This window comes from Spinacia oleracea, chromosome 3 (genome assembly GCF_020520425.1).
Source record: "Spinacia oleracea cultivar Varoflay chromosome 3, BTI_SOV_V1, whole genome shotgun sequence".
NCBI lineage: Eukaryota > Viridiplantae > Streptophyta > Magnoliopsida > Caryophyllales > Amaranthaceae > Spinacia > Spinacia oleracea.
The window spans coordinates 112748725-112765562 of NC_079489.1; the positions used below are offsets into that span (position 1 = coordinate 112748725).

General features: G+C 35.9%; 1 long non-coding RNA gene across 6 annotated transcripts; it reads right to left on the reverse strand.

The window, feature by feature from the left end:
- Positions 1–263: 263 nt before the first annotated feature.
- Positions 264–9930, reverse strand: LOC110790884 (uncharacterized). Of its 6 annotated transcripts, none has more exons than XR_008930894.1 (15): positions 9723–9930; positions 9496–9549; positions 8439–8632; positions 7788–7846; positions 7590–7705; positions 7166–7227; positions 6819–7053; positions 6098–6316; positions 5922–5985; positions 4166–4236; positions 2352–2444; positions 2169–2270; positions 1749–1858; positions 1089–1177; positions 264–463 (listed from the first exon to the last, which is right to left on the reverse strand). It is a non-coding gene; the product is annotated as an uncharacterized lncRNA (long non-coding RNA). The 6 variants fall into 6 exon arrangements; XR_008930893.1 differs by lacking the exon at positions 1749–1858 and adding an exon at positions 9223–9257 and having other exon boundaries at positions 9723–9929; XR_002533949.2 differs by lacking the exon at positions 1749–1858 and having other exon boundaries at positions 7788–7857; positions 9723–9929.
- Between the last annotated feature and the right edge of the window lie 6908 nt (positions 9931–16838).

The following is a 16838-nucleotide window of genomic DNA, read 5'->3' on the forward strand; positions in this document are numbered from 1 at the left end:
CCCGCGCTTGACAAAGTTTGTGCTGCCAATTTCGAAAATGAGCCCGCACTAATTTTTTGCTGCCAATTTTGGAAATTAGTCCGCACTTGACATAAAAATGGGCAGCACAAGCATAAAAAAGAGCAGCAATTTATATATAAATGAGCCGCAATTGATGTAGAAATTTGTTATATAACTGATATCGCTGCTACATATATTATACAACTAGACCACACATACTAGTTAACCTCCATACATCACATAAAAAAAGTATCCAATTAATAGATAATTAAATTGAATAGTATATAATTATAAATATAAAAATTGATTAAATTACAATCCTATGAAAAACTAGCATCCATAATCTAAGATTCACTACAAGAAAATATGAAAGACAATAAATGGTAATGAACTTTGCCAACTTTTCTCGAACTTCATTTATCTACTCAATGGTAAAAGGCTGCTCCCTCGGATTGTTGAATACCTAAAGAAGATTGATCATTGAGAAAAAAAAACATGTTAGTTATATGATAAATATTGTATGGTACATTAAAGTAAGACATAAATTGCTCACAACAATGAAATAATGAACCTTATAATAATAAAAAATGGCTTATTTCTCTCCTAACTTTCAACCAATGAGCCTAAATAAGTATTTTAAACATTTTGGATGTTTAATATACTTAGTTTTATGTTTCAAACACTCATTCTCACCTACTTTGGTCATGTTATGCACTAAAGGCTCGTTTGTTCATTATAATTCATATTTTGACTAAAATGGCTTATTTCGCTCCTAAGCTTCAACTAATGAACTTAAATAAGTATTTGAAACAATTTACATGTTCATTATACTTAGTATAACTAGTTGTTGGCCGCCGCGCTAACGCGCGCCGTCCCCCAAGGTAGAAAAAAAATCAATCGTGTAACTATTTTTATTGAATTATCTCAAGTATGGTTAATTAATACAACCTTGTATTTAAAGGAGGAAATATATTTCTTACTGATTTCTATAAATACATCTATAACATTTGTTTTGTAAATATTTGTTTCTCTACTTTGAATAAGCATTGATTTCCAAAGCCGTGCATGTCCAGAGTTTTATAGTCTACCTGTGGCTTTTTCAGCAGGCTCTCCAAGGTTGATGAATCCTTCACTGGTTGGCTAGATAAGAGGGTAACATTAGCAGCCGGATCACTACCTACAAACAATCCAAAAAGAGAATCAGAAACTTAAGCATACCCAGGAAAGCAACAGCTTTACTTCTATTTGTATTACGATGTTCCACATTTTAAATCAAAATAGAAACCTGTAAGAGAAAGTTACTCAAAAGAGTAGATTGTTGACCAACGGAAAGTCTATATTTGGAACAAGCAAGAAAACAACCGCCACACCAGAAAATTCAAACATGAAACATCATACAAATCCTAAGATAGTAAGATAACATAATCATGATAGGTTAGTACCTTGAGAAATTATACCCGTAGGGATAAATACCAAGTTTAAGACGACCTAACACCAACCCACTTTAACAGGTATTGTGGGACAGTTCAAGTTATTCCAACTGATAGACTTAACTAAATGAATGGAACAGTCCACCCCACTTTTACACAAGGACAGAACCATATCTAACCCAAAACAACCTAGTACAGTCAAAACATCACCAGGAGTATAGCTAGTGGTTCAGTGTCCTTTGAAATGTTGGATGAGACAAAGAATTAGAAATCAACCCATTGCGTGTTTAATAATTTACCCCAATATGTGGACTTTACCATAGATATGTAAACTTCGAACCATCGATATGTAGATATCATTTTTTTGATTCTTTGAAGAACATATGTCCATAGAAGCTATCGTTATGTCCCAATAGAAGCTATCATTACTGCAAATAACAACATCAAGTACATAAAAAGCAGATAAATTGTTACTACTTTACCAAGGCAGCCAAATTTTCTGTATGCATTGTATCATATACTTGTCAGGTTCCACAAACAGTTTAACCTCAAGTTCCCTCCCTCTAATGGACACAAAAACATGTTAACTACAGATGCACACTTATGTAATCTTAGATCACTCTTAACAACTTCAAGAATATAGCTAAGACTGTTGGCCCTTGATTTGTTACCCAAACACACTCTTAGTGAAAATTACATTCTTAACTGAAACATGGTTTAAAACATTAGATCACAAACCTATGGAAGATGCATTTGGACCAATGATAACAACTTTGGCATGTCAATCCCCTCATCAAAACGGAATAAATCATTTGCTACTTTCTTATAGTCAGGCATTGCCTGAAAGAAAACTCTACAAAATTAGTCGCACAATCAACATATGTTGAGTTAAAACCAAAAATATAGTGAAGTTAGAGCAACCTTTTGAGGCTGACCCAATCTTTGGTACATTAAGACCAGTAAAGAGTGAGCATGTGCATTTTTTGGAGCTTTGCTTGCCACATGTATCAAACCCTACAGACGAGCAAAGATTTGTAACGTTATAAACAGAAATAATCCCAAGGGATCATTATACAATAGCTAAAAAACATTATAGGGTCCATCAACATTTCTTTCTTGATGGAACTCTTAATCCTTAAGGGTCTAGGATTCAAGATATATTTGGAAAAAAAACAATATTGCCTCAATTAGACTTCCATCAGAATTTATTTCTAGAACGGAAGAATCTATATTATGGGTCTAGAATTCACAATATGGCACGTGCTTTAAAATAACCTTACTCAACTATCACAAGCTAATAACAAGTTTTTTTTCCTAATTTTTAGCAAACTTGCGCGCCGGCCATCAACTTGCAATTAACGAAATATGAAAAGTGTCAAAATACCCTCTAAAGATATAGCTGAGTATACTTGCATTTCAGGAGAGCCTGAAACAACATAGCATATATTACTTTGGACCACCTTCATGACTATGGTCCAGTCAAAAGTTTAATTTTAAACTAAGAATCGACCCATTAGAACAAAATACTCAGATTGAAGAACTTTCACATGGAATATTAATTGAATTCTGAGAAAAACAATGCCTAATGAACCCGACTATTATATATAATTACAGAAAGTTGGGAGTGTAATTATGAAAGTGAATGTTATTCACACGAAAACAGACTGCTCACCCTTGTAGATAATCTAAATTGAGAAATTTTCTACCATAGAGATTATTTCTCCCAACCAATCTATTAAATTCAAAATCCAGACTAAAATAAGATAACTTTTAACTATTAAATGTTTTGGATGAAAGCTCAATATCAGTAATCCATTTGAATGTCAAAAAATGAAGCAAAATTACCTGGATAACTTTATATTAGTGTACTGTATAAATTAAATCCATAGGTCAGATGGAAAGCCTTTAACTATAAATTAAATCGAACATGAATCCGCTCCTCCAATTATAAATCGAGAGACCTTTCCCCCCTTCAGCCAGAAAGCAGCCAAGAGCTCAAGGACCTTCCAGAGAGCATGAACTGTCCGGTTGATTATAAAGAATAGGGCTAGCAAATAGGACATATAATAAAGATATACTTTTCATTGTTTTTTCAATTATTCCATGGAAAAAGAAGGGGGAAGAAGAGAAAGAAAATTTTCCTTAATTCATGATTCAGATAAATGACAATTTAACTAAAATTGCAAAATCGAACTTAGTTCCCAACCAGGGTCCAGAGGAGCAAAATGGTTACAAAAGATGAGGTATAAGTTTAATTATGCTATACAACACAGTAGTTCAGCTGTTCAGCTCCACATTCTATCCCAAGTCCTACCAATCATAGCAAAAATTAATGCAGTTCTGAAATATCACGGCAAGATAGCCAAGAAAATGCACACGAAAAAGCTCAAATGAGATATGCTCTAAGACTACTCCTTGAATCATATGACTAAATCCTCACTCTCCATCTAGGGATCCAAGAGGGGAATTCACCACTGTATAAATAATGTTGTAAAACTAATATTTCTGTGGACTAAACGATATAACCAAGGGATAAACGTTCGTATTACGGACAGTAAAGATTCCTAAGAGGCCAAGAGCACAAGAATACAATGCAGACGGCAGGAAAAGAATACAAGAGGAATAAACTATTACAGGCATATCAAAGAACTATTATGTATGCATACATCATAGCTCTTTGTCAATGAGCTATGATTGACAAATGCACATATATCTTGACCCGGATAACAACGTACCTTAAGAGTCGTATTATATTGGTCAAACTGGTCGGTATTTAAAGGTAGACCAATGCGTTTACTTGATAATCCTGCATGCATTACAACATATAAGTGACGCGGCAAATTTGACTGTGGAGCTCAACATAGCAAATAATTGAACAAATATTCTACATTTTCCCTCACCTAGCCACTCATCCTCGATCAATATAAAGTTATAAACAGACCATTTGGACCCCTAGGACGCATATACATACTCCAAGCAGATTCACTAATTTTATCAAATATCTATTGCAGATGGATTCAAGTTATCTTTGCTAGAATCCTTATTCCTAATGCGGTTTTTCCTCCAACATTCTTGCCAATTTCCACATAAAAACCTCGTAGTTGAGTCCTGGAATACCGATAAACAAGGAGATCCCATGGCATACTCCCCTTCAAAAAAATCCAACCCTAATAAATGTGGCATATTACGGAAACCCCACATCACTAAAGTTCATACATTTCCAATTCTAAGATCCCTCTCTTCAAACAAATGGGAAATCCCACAACTCAATCATGATATTCCAATTAAAATCCCAATTCTTTTTCGCGAAAAGAACGCTAAATCAACAAACAATCACCAACAAAAAGATGAAATAAACGGTCGTTCAATTCACACCCACTAAAGTACTACTTGAAATCATGCTTTATTAAACAATTGGGAAACTATTAATCACGAAAAATTCACAGCTAACCAGTCTAATTTCGAGGGTTTGCGACAAATACGGGCAAATTAAAATAATTAAAAATTTTGATAAAAAATTTAGGGATAAGTAGCAAACCAATTTTCACCAGGGAAATTTTAAATAGCATACGGGGAAGCAACATACACGTTAGCCTTAAGAAACAGAGCGAACAAATCCAACAGACAAAAAAAATAGTCTAATTTCTTTTTACTAATTCCCTTTATAGATAAATGAGAAATTCTCATTTAATAATAAGAAAAGTTACAAAATACAAGACATTGTGTCCATATAGAAGTAATTAAGTTTATCAGTTGCACATGATATTATTAAAGGAGACCACCACAACTCCCTGCTGATTTGGACTAAAACGAACAAGTAGAGTAATGAATACTAAGTACCCAATTCCAAAGTAAAAAAAAAGATTGTGAGAGATTAGAGCATCCATTTCTAACAACATACACCACATTATCACCAGAATACCACAACATGGACTTATATCTCCTTTGCCAGATGTGTCCATATCAATGGCGACTCATTATTTCGATGAATCATTTCTTCGGGCAACCAAACCAGCAAGCGAGGTGTTAAAACTATCATCAATAACGTCTGGCTAGACCCAAAGCTCCACATTTATCACAAACACCTTTGCCCAGCCTTTTGGGTCCCTAGACATTAAACAGATGGGAAGATGTAGATGCTAGGGCCAGTATTTTCAACCCTAGGGTCTTTCAACCTAACGCACATTGCACTAATTATTTGCAAGGCAAGCCATAATAAACAGATGGGAAGATGTAGAAGCCAGGATCATTATTTTCAACCCTAGGATCTTTCAACCTAAAGCACATTGCACTAGTTTTTTGCAAGGGAAGCCATAATACTCTAAGTGAAAGTTGTCACCACCAGAGCGAGTAGTCCCCCGGTTTTCAACCATTTTAACCTAATTTACACAATTCAACCTACTTAGCAACAGAAACGTAATTACCAACCATTCTAACCCAAAATTACATTAAATTCAAGAACAAAAAATATTTAAAAAAAAGAGAAATTACCTTGCGAAGAATAATGTAAAGAAGCTCAACACCAACTTCAAAATCACGAACATTTTGGTGATGTCTTCCATCAAAAAAAAAAAAAGAAATTTAATAATAAAAACAATCTAAAAAAAAAATCTTAAAAATAATCAGGAATTAAGAAACGAAATAAAGATAAGCGAAAATTGAAATACCTTCATTGCCGTCGCAACACCATGGTGAGATTAGTAGTAGCTACAAAATGGATTCTCCTGGACTTGGGGAGAAGAACCGAACGTTACAACCGGACAACGAATCTGTAGATAAGCCCCACATTTTCACAACCCACACCATGCCTTTTTTTTTAAAATCTCCCATCGATTCAATTTATTCACGTGCTTCTTCGTGGGCATTGATGATCGGACTGATAAACCCTAAGAACAATAAAACAACAAGATAAATCAAACTGCACAAAAATGTAGGAATTACCAACAAATTAGATCTTTAAAAGTCAAACATCAAAAAAAAATCCACTGCAAAATGCTAAAAAACGATACCCAAGACTGACTACCGTAAAAAAAATGCTAAAAAAAAGCAAAAATTTGAACATCAAACAGGAAAATCCCATATTTCTAAAATCAACAAGGTTGTATAAATAAATTCAACAGGAGATGAGTATGTAATACTTGTTGTGAGAATAGGGGTATGCTCTATAAGGAGTACTTTGTATGAGTTCCAAGACTACATATTTTAATATTCAGGCAAGAAGTTGTATTAAGGAAATCCACAAGACTTTAATACTGATCTAATTAAGGAATCTAACTTCAGCAACGTCGGTCATGAAGAATAATGGAATATATGAGGAGGAAACACCATACAAATCTGCTGACAATTCGTTCGAAGTTGAAGTTAAAGAATTTAAGGGCATTGTATTACCTGAAGAAAAAACTTGCAATTTTCTGGAAAAAGGAAGATTAAATCAGAACTTCAATCTTTGAATTCTAGAAACAGTTGTAAAATGCAGAAGATTCTTCAACACTCTGCAAATTTGAAGATGAAGCTTCAGATTGAGCTGATTTGAATAAAAATGGTGGAATATGAAATTGAAGCGACGACTTCCTCCTTTTCTTCAGTATTGTTGTTCTTTCTGTATGATTGAGCTTTGTAATTGCTGAAACGCAGATTCGATGTACACAAGGTTAATAATGATTTGATGAAAATTCAACCAGAAATTGAACAGAAATGACAGTCGTTTTCCCACTCTTTCACATGCATTTAATTACCTGTTCCTCTCTCCGAATTCATCCAGGGAACTGAAGAAATCGATCGATTTTGAGGTAAACAGCTGTAATAATTGCAGAAATTTCAAACATAATTAGACGGATTATAATCAGAAATGCTGTTAGCCAAAATTTGATTTAACAAAAAAAGCTTCAAATTTTCTAATTGTTCAATCGTCCAAATAATCCACACATTTTAATCATTTTGAAGATTATTACAGGTTTTATTACAGGTTTTAACTCTTTAAATTCCAAAACTCGTTAACCAAAAATTGATTTAACAAAAAAAGCTTCAAATTTTCCAATTGTTCAATCGTCCAAATAATCCACACATTTTAATGTTTTGATGATTACTACAGGTTTTATTACAGGTTTTATCTCTTTAAATTCCGAAATCCTCCATTGAAATAAAAACTACAGTACAAACCTTCAAATTCCAGAAACGAAAAAAGCTCATTCGAGATCGTCAACAACAGGTGAAAGCTACTACTCATTAATGGAATTCATCAACAGGATTTGAGATTCTTCACAGCATTATCGATCCTGCATTCGAGATACACAAACATAAAATAAGCACCATTCCAATATGAATGCAAATAGAAAATGCTAAAAGAGCATAACTTACCTCCCAGAGACCACCTTGGCTATTTCAGTCCATCTATTGCTAGCTAGATATCTCTGTACCTGCATAAAAGCTACTATTATTGTCACAACTACATTCAAATAAATAAAAGAAAGGCCTCAATATAAAAGTTACAAAATAATTAATCTGCCAATAGAAAAGTTCCAGATATTTAAGTTTTTGAGCATGACAAAGCAAAAAATGCCTATTTTCTGAAGGATACGCCTTAACAAATTTCTTAACCTGATATCCAAGAAAGTAAAGGCCGGAGGACATGTATCTTTACAACACTATAAGAAAGTTGTCACCTCATACAATGTCAAAGTAGATCTCAGGTGCATAAATAAAAGGGTTCTTGCTTGTCTTACTATGTTGGCTCATTACCTTAAAAATATTACCAACCCCTATCATCAAATTGAACCCCCTCAAACTCCATTACATGTTCAGATTACAAAACCCATTTCTGCTATAAAGGCAAAAAAAAACAAACACACGGACGAATAGGACACAGATGAAGCAAACAGAAAAAGAGTATTCGAAAACTTAAATCAACTCAGGGTCCCATAATTTTAGAATGTAAAATGAACCAAATTTCTTTTTTATTCCACAGTTAAGAAGATTTCCATGCGAGTAACAACATGTAACTTTTGTTACCTTCTTCTATCATCTTCTGGCGCCCAGATGGTTCGAGCTTTCCTTTCTTCTTGTTTGCCACAAGATTTTTTTTCCAACGAAGTTGCTCAACCTCCCGCTCTATGTGAGTGACAATTAGCTAAATTCATAAACATGCTTCCTTAATATAAGAACCCGTTTTCAAAAGCTGACGCGAATCGCGATCTCCCTCAAATCTGCGAGAATATTACAGAAATTCAGAACAATGGACAGCACCAAACAAAAACCCTAAAAATTGGACTGCAAAATAATTTTTAATTAAACAAATCCTAGATACCAGAGCTTATGCTCGAGCGCTCCAGAGACAAGATGTATTCAAGAAATCAACTAAAATCCCTAGATTACAAAAATTGAGGCAATGCTTCAGCACTATACTCAAATTTCACAAATAACTGCAAAAACTCCAACCTACAACTAATTCGGTTAAGACTTAAGACCATCAATGCTCCTCTAGAAAAGAAAATGAGCCTGCAACAATTCTTATGTGATCTCTTTTAACTCCCTAAGCCATCTTTTTACCAGACCATTAAGTACTTGTTTGTCTGCATCTCTCCACTTGATAAGCCAGAGTATAAACAACTATTTACATCAAAGAACATATTCTTTTAACAATCCATGATTATGCAATGACCTAACCACAACATAAGGTTATCATCTTCACCACCCACATCGTCAAAAAATTAAGCCCAAATCAAATATCCTAAATAGACAGTTGATAAAATAATTTCCCGCGTCATTAAGGAGAAGATTGAGAAATTGAAGATACCTTGCAAGAGTTCTTCCTTAAACTTTTGTCTCTGTCTAAAACCAAACCAAACTTAGTTTATAATCTTGAATTCTTGATTGATTTAGTTTAAATCAATACTATATCTTTATAAATTTATAATTACCCAATTCAAATTTCAATTACCCACATACTATATACTATATGTTAAATCATGAGCGAAATTAAGTTGAAATTTGACCACAATATGTGATTCACACACATATTATTACCAAGAAATCATGAAAATCGAACTTGGAATAACAATTTACATACCACGAAAATAGGTGTTCATGCTCCTGAACTTCCTAATGCCTCCAAGCCAAAATCCTAAAATAAAAAACCTAAATCAAAATCCTAAATAAAAAACCTAAATCAAAATTCTAAATCAAAATCAAAATTAAAAAACTCTACCAATTTCAGCAACATAAATCAATTTCAATTAGTAACATTTCGCAAGATAAATTGAGCACGGAAAATCACGAGAAGAGAGAACAACGAACCTCTACAGCTCTACTCCTCGCTTTCCTACCCCGCCGGCCACCATTATTCGGTTTACAGAAGGAGAAGAAACGCGCATCAACGTCGGCAAGGAGGTGACAGAGACGGCGGTTGAGGTTGAGACGGCGGTGCTGGTGAGTTTTTCTGGGTGCAATTGCTGAGGGAGATGAGAAGATCACATGTGGCAAAGAAGGTTGGGCGCCATTACTGAGGGAGAGGAGGTTGGGCCTAGACCTGGAAAACGGGTCGTTTGGATTGGATTCGGGTCGGGTCCGTTCGGGTCGGGTCATTTCAGGTTATATTTCTTTCGGGTCGGTTTCGGGTACGGGTCGGGTCCATTCGGTTTTTCATAATTGGGTCGGGTCTGGTTTCGGGTCAGAATATCGAATCGGGTCATATCGGATCGGGTCATAACGGATCGGGTCATATCGGATTGGGTTTTTCGGGTTATAATAATAAGAATAATATAAATAAAATAATAATAATAATATGATAAGGTAAAAAAAACTTGTATTTTAAACTAACTAGTTATTGGACCGCGCGCGGTCCCCCAAGATATTAGAATCGGTTCGGTATATTTTATTAGCGTGTAAGGAAAATCTATAGCGTAAAACATCGAGCCAACCATTAAGCTAAACAACAATTACAAATGGTAAAAGATGACACAAACAACCACGAAGTTATGTAACCGTACAAACTGGTGAGTACCATATCTTGATCCATGGAAGATAGATACAAAGTACTTGTGCAAATTAGAACATAAAGTACTCGGCGTAGTGCTCGAGTTATAATATGTACAAGAGTAGTTATGTTTATATTACAAAATATTTAAGGGGTATTTGTTGAGAACACCGCACTACGGGCTTGTCCCCTTTAAAAACCTCTAGGTAGTGAGGCTTCATCCCCACCTACTATACTATTGCAAGAGAAGCTATTTCTGTTGACATGAAGCGTAGGGCTCGGAAACATATTAAGTGCAAATTCTAAAGGGTTTGATTCTAGGCTAAGTAGAGACTACCTACATCTTACAAGTTTCCAAGGTAGATCAACCACAATACTAATTATTTTACAAGTGATTAAGCTTAGCTAAGCAAAAGGGTGGATGACAGATAGACTTGAATTACTGACCATAGGATCTAGATTCTTCATCCTAAGCAAAAGGGACGACTAATGATGCACTTGAATTACTTACCAGAGGAGTCATCCTCTTCATCCTCTCCTTCGTCTGATTGCCTTGAAATACTCCCCTGTGCATCATGGAGTTCAGCTATGAATTCCTGCTTTAGTTTCTTTTTAGGAATGGCTCCTTGCTCTACCTGCTTTCCAGTCACTGCTGCCTGCTCAGGGTTCTTCCTACGAAGTGTTGGTTGTTCAAGCTGCTGCCTAGCGACCATTGCTTGTGCAAGCACCTGGCTGGCACTCGGTCCTTGTTCAGGCTGCTGATCAGCAAAGTGATGCTCAACATTTTCTGCTTGGGCCTCCTCTGGTTCCAAAGCAATCGATTTCAAGCACCATTCAAGCACGCCGTTCTTTGAAAGGCCCACTGTTGGACCGATTTCCAGCAGTAAGTGGGTGGACTTGAGCATTTCCTGGAGCTGTTCAAAGATCACTGCATCATTCTGGAAATATAGGTGTTTGTTAAACTCAGGAGACGTGTTTAAGCCTATGTGCGGTACAAGATAAAACTGACATTGAAGAATTAATAAGACAACACAAACTGCAATATTATACATATAAGTGACTAAGTTCCTAATTTCATCTGCAAGTTTTGTAGAAAGTTCGAGGGAAAAGGACAGCACTTTTCTGTGCGTTGTTTACAATTATTTGATTTAGAATGCTGGAGTGTGGGGCTTTCTTTGTGTGGTCTCTGCTTGTCTTTCATTTCTCATGTAATTTGCAGTTTAAACCTAATAAATTTAAATTTAATTTCCTTCAATGGTCAGCCTAATTTGATAAAAATGTGTAGCGTTTTGTCCTTTTCTTTCTAAATTTGTACATGTGTACATTCTAATGGGTTTTGCAAGTTTTTTCTATGTTTGACTTGTTAGTCTAAGGGAGATAGGCTTACGCTGTGCTTCATCCTGAACGTGTCTGCAGCCGTCATCCTGAACAACTTCTCAGAATCTTCCGTGAATGAGGTGCATTCTATCGTGCCAGTACCATCAGATGCCACAAAATTGTAGGTAATTCTGCAATGATCATGTTCAAAAGTGTTACACAGCATTACATGTATTCGTCAGTAACAAAGCATTCTAAAGTTTGTAGCTTACTTGGGAGTAGACACGGTATCTGCTTTGCATCTGGTGCAAGTGTAGGTTGTCCCTGCTGGAATGTCTCCACACCGTCCACAAGCAGAGCACCCCAAGTATGCATTGATCGTGCTCATTTGAGGGTTGGGTATTGTAACCCTTAGCCAATGGCGCTGCTCTTGCAAGGTGTTGCATGGCTAGGGAAAAAAGTCGACAGGTTCACAAGTCAGGCACACTTCTTTATATTCCGAAGTGCATCAACATTACCGGAACAATAACACATACACTATCTGTGTATCACTTTTTCTCATATGAGTGTGGGTTTCCAGCAGGTTTAAGCTCAGTTACCCTGGGCCACTTTCTTGAAGTCAGTGATGGTTACCAGGTGTTTATGTTGTGATCGCTTTATTATGATTATGAAGCAACATTATAATGTATTTCTTTTCTTACTGAATGCAAAGTTATTGTAGTTGGTTGGATGACATTTTGTTGTTACTTAGTTTAGCAGTTATGCAATGCAATTTAATTTAGGTTATGCAATGCAATGTAAACACAGTGATGATGTTGTAGCAGCCCTTATATTTCCTATCTATTTTTAGCAGCTATGCAAAGCAATTTAGTTTAGGCTATTCAATATCTTCGAAGTTACTTCCATTATCCGTTTTTTTTTTCTGTTTGCTGACATTTGTTTCTTACTTAGCTTAGCAGTTATGCAATGCAAACATAGTTCAACACTGATATGCTAGCCCAAAAATATTAGTTTTAGTTGTTGGAATTATGAAATCATCTGCCATTATTGTTTCATTCACTGGTGTTGTAATAATTGAAGACGATAATCAAGGAACATAGGACAAAAGCAAAGGTTTATACCCTTATCAGCCTCAGGGAATCCAGTGTGATGATCACCTTCTGTTTCGTAGGGTTCCTGACATCCAATACTCTTGCTTGCCTGTCACTTAGCCAGTCAGTGCGATTTTTGACCCTACAAAACATATGGAGGTTATTTGCCAGGTATTCTATGCTGTGTTTTTAAAGGGTAAGGAATAATATGTGTTGTGTTACCATTCCCTCAATGCGTCTGCTCTTTCTCCTTTTGGATCAGTAATGATTCTAGTTGACATAGTAGAACCAAGCGAGAAGCCTGTACATTACGCATCGTCTTTGGTAAGATTCTTTGTGTATGCAGACACTAATGGAGGATTAAGGTAATCAATACCTTTATGAGAGCTGCCTCTCAAAGCCGTGAATCCAAAAACAGTGAACTATTCTGCCATGAGGAAAGCGGCTTGCAATGTTCTCCAGTCAGCTCGTTCCAAACAGAAATCGTCATTGGCTGCTCATTGCTGCAAAATTGGGGAAGGTTTGGCACGTATGATTAAAGTGCAAGATGTTTAGATTTTTAAATAGGGTATGAGTTGTACCTATGGTCTGTCACCACAATTTCACGAACTAAGTATTCGCGTTGTTCAAATCCAGTGACTTTCCGTGCTTCTTCTTCGAGGTACAGAACAACAGCAACAACATCTGCGAATAAAAGGAGCATAGAAATAAGTATTGACGCATGTGTAGAGTATCACAACATGGTAGGAAAAAGGGTAGTTTCTTACCAAATCTTTCAGTTGGATCATACACTCTTCGGATGGTGGCTAGGCATTGGTATTCTGGTAATATCGGGCCTGACTCAGCATTAATTCGTTGGATTACCGCCTGTGAGCCAAAGCTCATCTGGTATCCAAGCAGACCATATTTCGCGTCTTTGGCTTTCCAATATTCATCGCTGGGTTTAATCGTAGCATTAGCTATTTCATAACTCCCTAAGTGTTCAATAGCTTCCTTGTAGACATCGACTTGATTTCCAAAAAGTGCAGCACGCATTCGATTTCCCTGCATAAAACAATAGCATACAACATCTTAAATACGTAAGTACCACCAGTATACAAAGTATAGGAATCCAAAAAACTATGTTAAAAGGACCTCTTATTTACCATTACAAGATAGAATTTCCATGATTTAAAGAGATGAAGAACTGAAAAACTCTGCTGCAGTGGTCTGAATCCCATGCAAAGTTGTTCAGCTTCTTTAATCGATTTTGGAGCTTCTTTGGCTGCTGGTTTTCCTATTGGTTCTGTAATTGGGTGTTTAGTGATTTCTCTTAGTTTTAAGCCTTTACTCTCTAGTTGCCTATGAACCAAGTGAATCTTCTGATAAAACAACAAGCTGGGAAATTCCTTTGATTTTATGATTTAAAACATTTGGTTATGCATTTATAACGGGATGTTCTCTCTCATTGTTTCATTCTTGAATTCTAAGTACTGCCTCAATAATCAAGTATATTTGAATCTGACTCCTCAAGCTCAGACAAATTTCAAAAAAGGCTTAGCTGCATTTTGTTCTGTGATAGGTTGCCTATTATATTTCATGGCCGGTTTCTTAGTTCATAAGTGTAGTGTTAGGTTGCATATGATATACAAGATAGAGTAGATATCAGTATGGGTATATTAAGACTTGAGAAATTGCGTGAAATTCATCACAGAAAAATAAATCTAATATTACCTATGCTATTTTTTTCCCATCTAGTTCAGTAAATAGATTTATGCATACATGTTCACCCTAACTTAACCCTTGCAAGACTAATTGATGTATGCACAAAACTGGTCTCGGTATAAGAAGAATAGTTTTGTGACTTGTGTCACTTAAGTTTATAGGTTTTCTAGCAGATTAGTGTTTAGTTTCCGACATCTCATATTCTCATATTAATAAAGTGTGCGGTTGCTTCTTAGCATTAGGAAGACCTATGTCACTATATGCAATTTATCTGTAGTAGTATATTTTCATGTTTGCATACGACTAAACCGACATAAGAATATATCATAGGTAGCCTAAGTAAGGAGAGGATGTGTCCCATATATGCATGCATACTTGGTAAACAAAACCGTAATCATATATGTTCAGCAATATGGGAGCATAGTCGAAAGTCCTGTTTTCCTAAGGCAACGGGTTTTAAAAAAGAAATTAGTAGGCGAGAACGGTAACTGGATTTTATCTATTGACACAGTGGGTTTATCTATTCACATAGTGCAGAGCTTAATCTTTTCTAAATGGCAGCTATGCATTGGGAATGAGGCAGCAGAAGGAAGACTAACATTTATAGGGAGAACACTGATGTCCACCACTCACACATAAAACATGCTTTGGGAATAACTTAGCCTGGTCAACATTTCATTTAAATCACTAATTTGGGTGGCCTCAAACTGCTGACTTTACTGTGTAAATCAGATTGATACACATGGCATCCAAGCCTATTCATGGTTGGGCCTCCCTGCTCTCCACTGTGTGAACAGATAAAATCCACCAAAGACTTTGCATCATAATATAATATAAACTAACAACTGTATGGCCATACTCCCCTATAAAAAGCAACACCTATCCTCTATTCAGCCTCAAACTAAACCCACCCCTTAAACAAAGGCTCTTCAGGCATATCATTTTCTGAAGGACAATAAGCTCCCGTTCACCTAAAAGCCTCAAAATTAAACGTTCCTCAAATGGCAAGTGATGTCAAGATCGGGTCTTCTGTTGTACCCTTTGGTACACAACAGATCGTATTCATCATGCTTAGATGGTGTATGAATACCTGGATACTTACAGAAATATCACAATTAATATGAATGTTCTGATGTACTGTCGATACTAAGTATCATGGTCTGATGTATTGTCGATACTAACACGACATACATTTAAATTACCAGGCCATGTGTAGGTTTGATGAGATGAAGGTTTATGAAACTGAGGGTTGACACCACTAATTCCCAGTTCGATTGGCTGTCCCCTCAGGCTATGCGCCTTCAGAATCACAAACCACCTAAGGACCAGCACTATATGAGCAGCAAGCGGTAACCGTTGGACAACTCTATTATAAGCCTGTTCTGGTTGCATTGGTTGCTCTGTGGCTGGCCCTCCCCAGGCACAGGCTTGATCAGACTGTCCGCCATGTCTTGCCCCCATAATGTATAGAGAGCTGCCTTCAATCCAATGTATCCTAATTTTTGGACTATTAATGAAGCAGTGGTATGCATGTTTCCTAAATTTGCAAGTGTTGTATGTATTTGTCTATTAATGCTTTTACATTATCGTGTTATTTCTTATGACGATGCTACTACGTTAACTTATTTAACAGAATAACATCTTGAATAGGAAGCCATATGCATAAACCACAAACAGGCCAAGGAAATGAGACTCTACGAGGAAAAAATTGTAAACACAGCAGTTGCATGCATACAATTCAACATAAAACATGTATGATTAAAGAGTAATATGGAATCCCATAAAGCTAATTGCAGTGGTGAACACGTGCGACTAAACATGCAGTCATATTCGGAAAATCTAATAAATTGATAGATGGCGTACGGAACGAAATTATAACTACACATGCAGTCATATTCGGGAAATCATCATTGATTACGGGAAAAAAAAATTAATCGCTGGACGATATTCATAATGTCCACAAGCTGAACCCAAAAAACAGGGTTGTCTTAGAAATCTAATTATGCAGATAAAACACCACAGGTTACACTCTAGACTATGAATTAACATGTAATTAAGAGGATTAATTCCAGAACCCAAAATTTACATAAAGAGGATTAATGCACCACAGTTAAGGGGATAAAACACGACAGTTAACACTCCAACCTATGAATGAACATGTAATCAAGAGAATTAATGGAAGGAACAAAAATTCACAGAAAGAGGATTAATGCACTAGAATCCACAATTTACAGATGCAATCGAAAAAGAGCTAAATGGCAAAAGAAAACCCCAAAAATTACTGCAACACAATCAACAATTTCCAGATTTAATCGAAAAAACCCT